The sequence below is a fragment of the Petaurus breviceps genome, unplaced genomic scaffold (assembly GCF_028583685.1).
Source record: "Petaurus breviceps papuanus isolate PSGF00001 unplaced genomic scaffold, PetGlider_PUasm1.0 404, whole genome shotgun sequence".
NCBI lineage: Eukaryota > Metazoa > Chordata > Mammalia > Diprotodontia > Petauridae > Petaurus > Petaurus breviceps.
In genome coordinates this window covers 149,997-159,463 of record NW_027186317.1, presented here as the reverse complement: position 1 = coordinate 159,463, position 9,467 = coordinate 149,997, and the positions used below count along the sequence as shown (strand labels likewise).

At 43.5% G+C, this 9,467-nt stretch overlaps 1 long non-coding RNA gene and 1 pseudogene across 1 annotated transcript; one reads left to right on the top strand and one right to left on the bottom strand.

Annotated features, from left to right (window-relative positions):
- Positions 1–7,696: 7,696 nt before the first annotated feature.
- LOC138171027 (uncharacterized) lies at positions 7,697–8,635 on the bottom strand. Its single transcript, XR_011170792.1, has 2 exons — positions 8,507–8,635; positions 7,697–8,330 (listed from the first exon to the last, which is right to left on the bottom strand). It is a non-coding gene; the product is annotated as an uncharacterized lncRNA (long non-coding RNA).
- LOC138171024 (zinc finger protein 850-like) overlaps positions 8,516–9,467 on the top strand; it is a 113,494-nt pseudogene continuing 112,542 nt past the window's right edge.

Here is a 9,467-nt window from a genome sequence, read left to right as displayed (position 1 = left end):
AGTCATGCAAAGTATATTTCCATGTTATTCATGTTGCAAAAGAAAACACAGACCAAAAAAAAAACCCCAATAAAAATAAAGTGAAGAAAATGTCTGCTCCAATCTTCATTCTGATCCCATCAGTTCTTTTTTTGGAGATGGACAGGATTTTCCATCATGAGTCCTTCAGAATTATCTTAGGTCACTGTATTCCTGAAAATAGCTGTGTCATTCATGGTTGATCAATTTTGCATACAATATTGCTGCTACTATATACAATATTCTCCTTGTTCTGCTCATTTCACTTTGCATCAGTTTATGTACATCATTCCAGGTTTTACTGAGAGCATCTTGTTCATCATTTCTTTTTTTTTTTTTTGGCTTTTTGGAGGGCAGTCGGGGTTAAGTGACTTGCCCAAGGTCACATGGCTAGTTTTTGTGTTGTGTCTAAGACTGGATCTGAACCCAGGTCCCCCTGACTTCAGGGCCAGTGCTCTATTCACTGTGCCACCTAGACGCCCCTCAAAATTTCTTATAGCACAATAATATTCCATTATAATAATTCAGACATTCCTCAATTGATGAACATCTTCTCAGTTTCCAATTTTTTGCCCTCACTAAAAGAGTTACTATAAATATTTTTGTACATACAAGTCCTTTCCTTTTTGCTTTTTATCTTTTTGGGATACAGCCCTAGAAGTGGTATTAATGGGTCAAAAAGTATGCATAGTTTTATAGCCCTATGGGCATACTTCCAAATTGCTCTCCAGAAGAGTTAAATCAGTATACTACTCCACCAATAATGCATTAGTTTTCCAATTTTCCCACATCTTTTCCAGTATTTGTCATTGTTCTTTTCTGTCATATTAGTCAATCTGATAGGTATGGAGAAGTAGCTCAGACTTGTTTTAATTTGCCTTTCTATAACCAATAGTGATTTAGAGCATTTTTATGTGACTATAGATAGCTTTGATTACTTCATTTGAAAACTGACTATTCTTATTCTTTAATCATTTATCAATTGAGGAATGGCTCTTATTTTTATAAGTTTGACTCAGTTCTTTATATATTTGACAAATGGGGTCTTTCTCAGAGAAACTTGCTGTAAATTTTTTTCTCATTTATGATTATTAAATGTTTATTTCCCTATATCCTATTTTACTCTATTTATCCTACTTACTCTCTCCATTTTCAAGTGTTTTGCTTCTGACTTGTACCTCCTCCAATCTGCCCTCCTCTTCACTTGTCCACTTGTAGCAGCAAGCACCCTAGCATACCCAGGATGGTTGCTAGCACAGGTTCTTAGATCTGCTTTTATAAAGAAAAGCAACTCAAAATGGGTTAACAATCTTACTTTAATCAAGCATATATCATTTACCTAGTTCAGGGGAACTTCAGAGAATACAAACAGAATACAAGCAGACGTTACAAGCAGACAGAGAAACAGATCAGCAGAGAATCTTCCAACTGTCTGACCATTACATCCATACCTAGTTAGTTACCAGAGAGGAAAGCACCAACATCTGGGTTTTCAAAGCCAGGGGTTCAACGTCTGCCCAGAGTCTCATTTGGCCAAATCACACAACTCTTCCCAAAGTGAGCTCCAAAGCAAACCTCACATCAGGTTATATATAGGCTTCTCCTGGCTCAGAGAATGTAACAACCCTCTTGAGCCACTGCCCAATCACAAAGTAACAACATGTGGACATTCCTGAAAAACAAGCCTCCTGCCACAGGCTCCAGGTGACCACATTCAGCCTATTAGGGGGAAGAGTATATTTTCAAAACAGGGAAGATTCTCAGAGTCACTTAAGCCTATCAAAGGGCCAAGGGGGCAGGGAAGATCTTCAGATTCCCATTCCCATAACACCACTTCCTCTCCTATTTTTCTGTATGGAAAGATAGATTTCTGAAGTTCAGTGTGTATGTTATTCCCTCTTTGAGTCAATTTGGATGAGAGTAAGGTTCACACGCTTCCTCCCTTCCCTCATCTTCCCTTCCACTGTAAAAGTCTTTCATGCTTCTTTTATGTCAGATGATTTACCCCATTCTACCTCTCCATTTCCCCTTCCCCTAGTGCATTATTACTCTTTCTTACTCTTTGATTTATTTTTTAAAATAATTATCCCATAATATTCAACTCACACCTGTGCTCTCTGCCTATATATGTATGTATGTATGTGTATATGTGTGTATAGTTTCTACTGCCCTAATAATGAGAACATTTTTTAGAAGTTATAAGTATCTTTTTCCCATATAGTAATGTAAATAGTTTAACCTTGTTGAATCTCTTATGATTTCTCTTTCCTGTTTATCTTTTTATGCTTCTCTTGAGTCTTATATTTGAAAGTCAGATTTTATATTCAGCACTGGTCTTTTCATCAGGAGTACTTGAAAGTCTTCTAGTTCACTGAATTTCCATTTTCCCCCTGAAGGATTATATTCAGTTTTGCTATGTAGCTGATTCTTGATTGTAATCCTAGATCCTTTGTCCTCTAATCCTTTAATGTAGAAGCTGCTAAATCTTGTGTGATCCTGACTGTGACTCCATAAAACTCAAATTGTTTTTTCATGGCTACTTGCAATATTTTCTCCTTGACCTGGGAATTCTGGAATTTGGCTGTAATATTCCTGGGAGTTGTCATTTTAGGATCTCTTTCAGGAAGTGATTGGTGGGTTCTTTCAATTTCTATTTTACTCTCTGGTTCTAGTATATCTGGGCAATTTTTCTTGATAATTTGTTGAAAGATGATGTCTAGGCTCTTTTTTTTTGGATCATGACTTTCAGGTTGTCCAATAATTCTTAAATTATCCCCCCTGGATCTACTTTCCATGTCAGTTGTTTTCCAATGAGATATTTCACATTTTATTCTAATTTTCATTCTTTTGATTTTGTTTTATTGCTTCTTGATGTCTCATAAAGTCATTAGCTTCCATTTGCTCAATTCTAATTTTTAAGGAGTTTTCTTCAGTGAATTTTTGCACTTTTCCATTTGAGTAATTCTACTTTTTAAGTAGTTTTTTTCTTCAGTGAATTTTTGTGCCTCTTTTTCAATTTGACCAATTCTGCTTTTCAATGCATTCTTCTCCTCATTGGTTTTTTTTTTAACCTCTTTTACCATTTGGCCTTGTCTGCTTTTTAAGGCATTATTTCCTTCATAATTTTCTGGGCCTCCTTTACCAAGCTGTTGACTTTTTTTTCATGATTTTTTTTGCACTGCTCTCATTTCTCTTTGCAGTTTGATCTTCTACCTTTCTTGCATGATTTTTAAAATCCTTTTTGAGCTCTTTCATGATCTGGGGCCAATTCATATTTTCCTTTGAGGCTTTGGATGTAGCAGTTTTAACTTTGTTGTCTTCTTCTGAGTATGTGTTTTGATCTTCCCTGTTACCATAGTAACTTTCTATCATCAGTATCTTTTCCTGATGTTTGCTCATTTTCCAGCCTATTTCTTGACTTTTAACTCTTTGCTAAAGTGGGACTCTGCTTCTGGAGTGGAGGGGACACAGTCCCAAACTTTGGGTTTTTGAACAGCTGTTTTCAGAGATATTTCTTGGAACTGGTAAGTTTTCTGTTCTTCCAAGGTGGTATGATCTAGGGAAAGGTGTATTTACTACTCTGGTCTGTGGGCAATCACAAGCACTCTTTTCTGTCCTGGAACTGTGACCAGGGTCCCAGCTCCTCTGGGGCTACAAGCGCTGGTATGCTAGTGCTTCTCTCTCCCTGGAACTGAGACATAGGACCTATCCAGATCCAAATGTGGGAAATGCACAGAGTCTTGCACCTGGTGCCAACAAAGAGATCCCTGTAAAGTCTTGTGATCAGTTGTCTGATGCCCTTTCCACCTGTGGGCTAAGAGGTCTGGAAACCACCACTGATTCAGTGGCCTCCAATGGAGACAGCTAGTTTGCTCAAGTACAGCCAGTGCCCTACTGCACTCCACTCTCACCTTAATGAAACAGACTTTTCCTGCCAACCTTCTCAGTTGTCTCAGGCTGGAAAGTTGTTTCACCCCAGCCTTTTGTGAGTCCTAGTGCTTCAGAAACTGTTTGGAGGCATTATTTAAAGTTTTTTGAAGGGATTTTGGAGAAAGGTCAGGTGAATCTCTGTCTTTCTCTGCCATTTTGCCTCCTCTCCCATTATGATTTTTCACCTGAGAAAATGCTTATGTATTTCTGGGTTTTTTTTCCTGCATACAAGAGGAACACACATATAAAAGGTGTGTGGTGAATTCACCTCCCCAGCTGGAAATGATTTACCGATTATCAACCATTCACCTCTGTTATGAAAATACAGGTAAATAAATAACATCAAAAGAAGCAATGTTGCCAGTATAGACCACTATATGAACAGAAAGAGGTTTGTTAAAGAGGGATTTGTTAAACAGAAGAAAGAATGAGAGAGCAGGGATGGGGGCTTTAGGTCTCCAGGCATCTGCTGTGGCTCTCTGTCTGCCCAAAGTAGAGCAACTTGTAATGTCTTCCTTAGTAGAAAGTCATTCTTCGAAAGAAAGTCGGAGTAACCAAAAAAAGGGGAAATTCTGTTCTCAGATTGATTCTCACCAATGGGACAAACTGGTTTCAGAGATGGAAATAATGGGAACCCATTGGTAAAGCTCCTCCTGAGATCAATGGCACATAAAGAGGGAATCTGGAACTTGTCTGCTGCACACTGTAGAGGTAGAGCACCTTTCAAGCATCTCAAAGGAAGCCTGATAGAGGATCTTAGGAGATAAAGTGTTACTGAGGAAATCAGCAATGGAGGGATGGGAGATACCCAGGAACGAAATTACAGAGGCACAAAGAGAAGTCAGATTTGTCTGGAGATGCTTCATGTGAGTATAGTGGGAACTCACCCACCATGTCAGCTTGTAAAAGAATGTCTAGCAGAAGTGGAGGCCAGGCCAGGCCAGTTAAGAAGCAATGCATAAAGAGCGTTGTTTGAGGACTGGGGAGAAATGATTTCATTTGTGGTAGTTGGGAAGGAACCATTAGAAAGGGAGAGATTGAAAATTAGTGAGAATATGGAGATGGCAGAGGAGTGGATTGGACAGAGTGGGATTCCTTGGGCATGTTGGCCTTGTCAAGCAGGACGGGCCCCTCTTTGTGAGAGAAAGGGATAAAAGAAGAAAAGGAGGCTTCTGGTTTTTGTCAAATGAGGAGGTAGGAGAGCTCTTGGTAAACATCCATTTGTTTCAATGAAATATGGAGCCAAGTCCTTACCTGAGGGGGATGGTGGGAGCAAGCATAGGGCTGGGGATGAATGAAGATATCCAGAGGAGTTGCTACTGTGAGGGGAAACGGGAGGCAGGGAGATGCCAAGGGTTGCCTCACCCCAGTCAGGGCCCACCTGAGAGGGTGTTACCTGAGTTTGTAGTGGGCCCAGGCAACCTGGTATAATGGGAAAGGGAATGTGAAGATCTTTTCTGCCCCTTAATAGACCTAGGGGTAAGTTTGAAGACCTCCCCTGCTTTGAAAGTAAACTCAGCCCCCTAATAGGCTGACTATAGTCACATGGAGCCTGTGATGGAGGGAATTTGCTGAAGGGCACAACAGTGCCCACAGGAAGCTGGGAGTCAGAGCTAGAGATATGGGAGAGAGAGGTACTCAGGCAAGGAGATAGAGAGGTTTGTGAGTAAATATTGATCTTGTATTGGTTTGTGGGAAGGCTAAAGGATGCTGTGGCTCTCAGTGTTATTATGGCCTCTTAATATCTTTGGTACTTGAGCTTACTGGTTTTAGGATTCAGTTTTCTGGTGTCTAAATAAATGCTTTAATTCTATCCTCTATCTGGAGAATCTGGTATATTTTGCAATCAAACATCATGTAATACTTATAGTCACGATCTTTACTGTGATCATGGGTGCTGTAAATATTGCATTGGCACTATGCCTAGTTTCATGGTTTTCTCTATTTTCATTGAGCAGCACATGAATAGGACCAATGGCGAGAGTCCTAACTGAAATAATCCAAGGCTGAGGCTGACATAAGTCCTAAACCCAAGTTTCACTGTGTATTCTTTGGGTGGACACACCGATCAATACTGCTGGCTTTCTTCTTCCTTTTTTCCTTTGGGACAGCTCCCAGAATGGGAGATGGCAAAGAGGAGGAGCCTAGCAGGAAGCACATTTTGAGCCTAACAGACAGAGGTTCAAATAAAAAAAAAAAACAGGAAAACCAGATAGACAGTGACTCCAACAGTGGGAATGGAGAGCATTAAACAAGGGAAACTGAGGCCAGGAACCTCTGGTGCACATGCCTGGCTGGTGAGAGGTGGGGAGAAAAAAGCCCATTTCATGCTGCAGACCCCATCAGACTGGGGCGACACAGAAACATCTGAGATGTGGGTGATGAGGCTGCTGAGAGCTAACATTTGGCAAGTACCCACCATGGAGGCGGGACAGGCTCCCTGGGTCAGAGACATCTGTGCTGGCCTTAAATGCATCATGGGAGCAGGCAGAAAAGGGCATTCTGGGAATCTGGGATGGGGGGGGAGGAGGAAGCATTGACACAGCACCTACTGTGTGACAAAGGTAAATGCCATACAATTATTATCTCATTGGATCCTCACAACTACCCTTCGAGGGACGTACTGTTATAATCTCCATTTCACAGCTGAGGAAAGTGAGGCAGAAACTGAGGTTATTTGCCCAGAGTTACACATCTAGGCAGTGTCTGAGCCTGGATCTGAACTCAGATCTCCTCCCACTGCATGATGAGCTGCCCCTAATGATGCCGCCAGAATGAAGAGTCCAAAAAGGCTGAAATTCGACTCACCTGGAGGAAGGTAGGCGGGTGAGCCCAGGTGGGAAGGAGCCTCTAACGCCAAGCTTGTGCTCCTTCCTTTGCTGGGGAAGTGGGCCACAGGCTAACAAAGCCCAAAGGCTTTTCCCAGAGCTGAGCTAGCTCTGTCCAGGAGGGCCAAATGAGGGGCTGTAGCGCCAATGCAATATTTACAGAGCCTACAATCATGATTAAGACCATGACTATAAGTATCACATGATGTTCCATCACAAAATATGCCAGACTCTCCAGATAGAGGATAGAACTAAAGCATTTATTTAGATACCAGAAAACGCAATCCCAAAACCACTAAGCTGAAGTACCCAAGATATTCAGAGTCCATAATCATGCTGAGAGCCACAGCATCCTTTAGCCTTCCCACAAACCAATATAAGATCAACATTTACTCACAAACCTCTCTCCCACCTCTCTCTAGCTCTGACTCCCCAGTTTCCTGTGGGCTCTGCTTCCCTTCAGCAAATTCCCTCCATCACAGCCTCCATGTGACTACAGTCAGCCTATTAGGGGGGCAGAGTTTACTTTCAAAGCAGGGGAGGTCTTTAAACTTCTCCCAGGTCTATTAAGGGGCAGGGAAGATCTTCAAATTCCCATTACAGGGGCCTAAGCCCATGACTCCTGATGTCCAGTCAGGGTTGAAATCCTGCCTCCAACATGTATGATTTGGGTGACATTGGGCCAAATCCTTCACTTCTCTGGGGCTCGGTTTTCCTGTCTGTAAAATAAGGGGAGGTAGGCTTGATGCCTCTGGAGTCCCTGCCAACTCTAGATGTGACTGTATGACCACTTCATAGATGGACTCAGCTCCTTCTGCCCCCCCACTGCTCCCTCCTGGCCACCACTGACCCCTGTAAAGCCAAGCACGAGCAGCTTTCCAGGAGGCTGCTGTTGTGAATAGCTTCAAGGTTCTGATTACATAGCACAGTGAACATTCAATTTATTCAATAATAAATCAGAACAAAACATTCACATTAAATTAAGGCACAGCATTCATAATGCTACAACTTATCACAGAAAATCAAAATACAGCCTTCACCTTGTCACAACTCAACAACTTATCGCTAAAATTGTCACATAGTTTTCACCGAAGTACAATCATTTAGTAACAATCATTCAATCATCCTTAAGGAGGCTTGCCTTAAGGGACACAAAATCAAAAGTCAAAGTACTCTACCCCTGGAATAGTCTCAATTTAATCTCCAATCATAAACAAAGTACATGTCAATTACAAAATCCTTAATTCAATCACAAAGTACAAAAGTCAAAGTTCTCCACCCCTAGGTCACAATAAATCACAATCTTCTCAGTCAGGACACAGTATCCAAGTAACGTCTTCTTTCAGCTTGACTCGGGGTCTTTTCTCAGATTCCCTGGATCCCTTTCCATGGTCCCAGGTCCTACTTGGATTCACCAGACTGTCACCTGGGCGCAAAGGCAGACATCTCCCAGGTCCTTGTCCAGCTCTCCATGCTGCTCCTGTCCCACGCTGAAGCTTACAGTGTCCAGTCCACCTTAAATCCTTCACAGTCTCTATTCCTGGGAAGTCAAGGCTTAAAGCCACAAACAGAAAAAAATGACACCACAGTCACGCCTCCTCTGGCAGCTCCAACTCCACCACCACAAGTCCCCAGGCAATTCTGACCTTCCCAGCTGGGGTTTTCCTTAAACACAGTATTGCCTTCCCGGGTCAGCCCCTTCCTGTTACGTCAGCAACAGGGGCTCGTACCTTCTGTTTCTTTAACGGAGGCTTAATTGGAAACTAGGTGCTAAGTAGGTGTCAGGTTAGCAATACAAAGGGATCTTCAGATTTCATTTCCATTACACCCCCCCAGAGTCCAGATTGGAAGAGACAGTGAAATTGGGGTCGGTAAGTCTGGGGTCCAGACTGCAGGGAAGACGGCCTGCCTGGTGGCGAGGCATACGGGGAGAGAAATTGGGAGGGAGGGAGGAAGGACCTGGGTGTCCCTAATTTGAAAGAAGAGTGTAGCAGAGGGAGAGCTGGAAGAAGGCCGGGAGATTCTACTTAGGAACTGGAGGGTCTGAGTTCCAAAGCAGGGCGGGGAGGGAGGCGGTGGGAGGGGGACTCTCCCAGATGACTAGCTGGGTGGGTGGAGACCCAGGTGGAATTTGAGCCCTGGGGTGGAGTGTGGAGGCCTGGGAGGGGTCTAGAGTGGAAAGGAGTCATTTCAGTGGCCAAGGCATGTCACGTGATGGAGGGCCGGGCTTGGGGAGAAGAGATCTGAGGGCCTGGCCCTGAGAGCGCGAGGAAGATCCTGGATCTTAGCTGAACTGGTCAGGGAGTGAGCTGATTGGAAGTAGGAACCCTTGGAACTGAGATCGAGCTGCTTGCTTCCCCTGCAGCTGAGATCCCTCTGCCTTCTGCCGAGCTGAGATCCCTCTGCCTTCTGCCCTCAGAGCCGAGATCGCTCTGCCTTCTACCCTCGGAGCTGAGATCCCTCTGCCTTCTGCCGAGCTGAGATCCCTCTGCCTTCTGCCGAGCTGAGATCCCTCTGCCTTCTGCCCTCGGATCCGAGATCCCTCTGCCTTCTGCCCTCGGATCCGAGATCCCTCTGCCTTCTGCCCTCGGAGCTGAGATCCCTCTGCCTTCTGCCCTCAGAGCCGAGATCGCTCTGCCTTCTACCCTCGGAGCTGAGATCCCTCTGCCTTCTGCCGAGCTGAGATCCCTC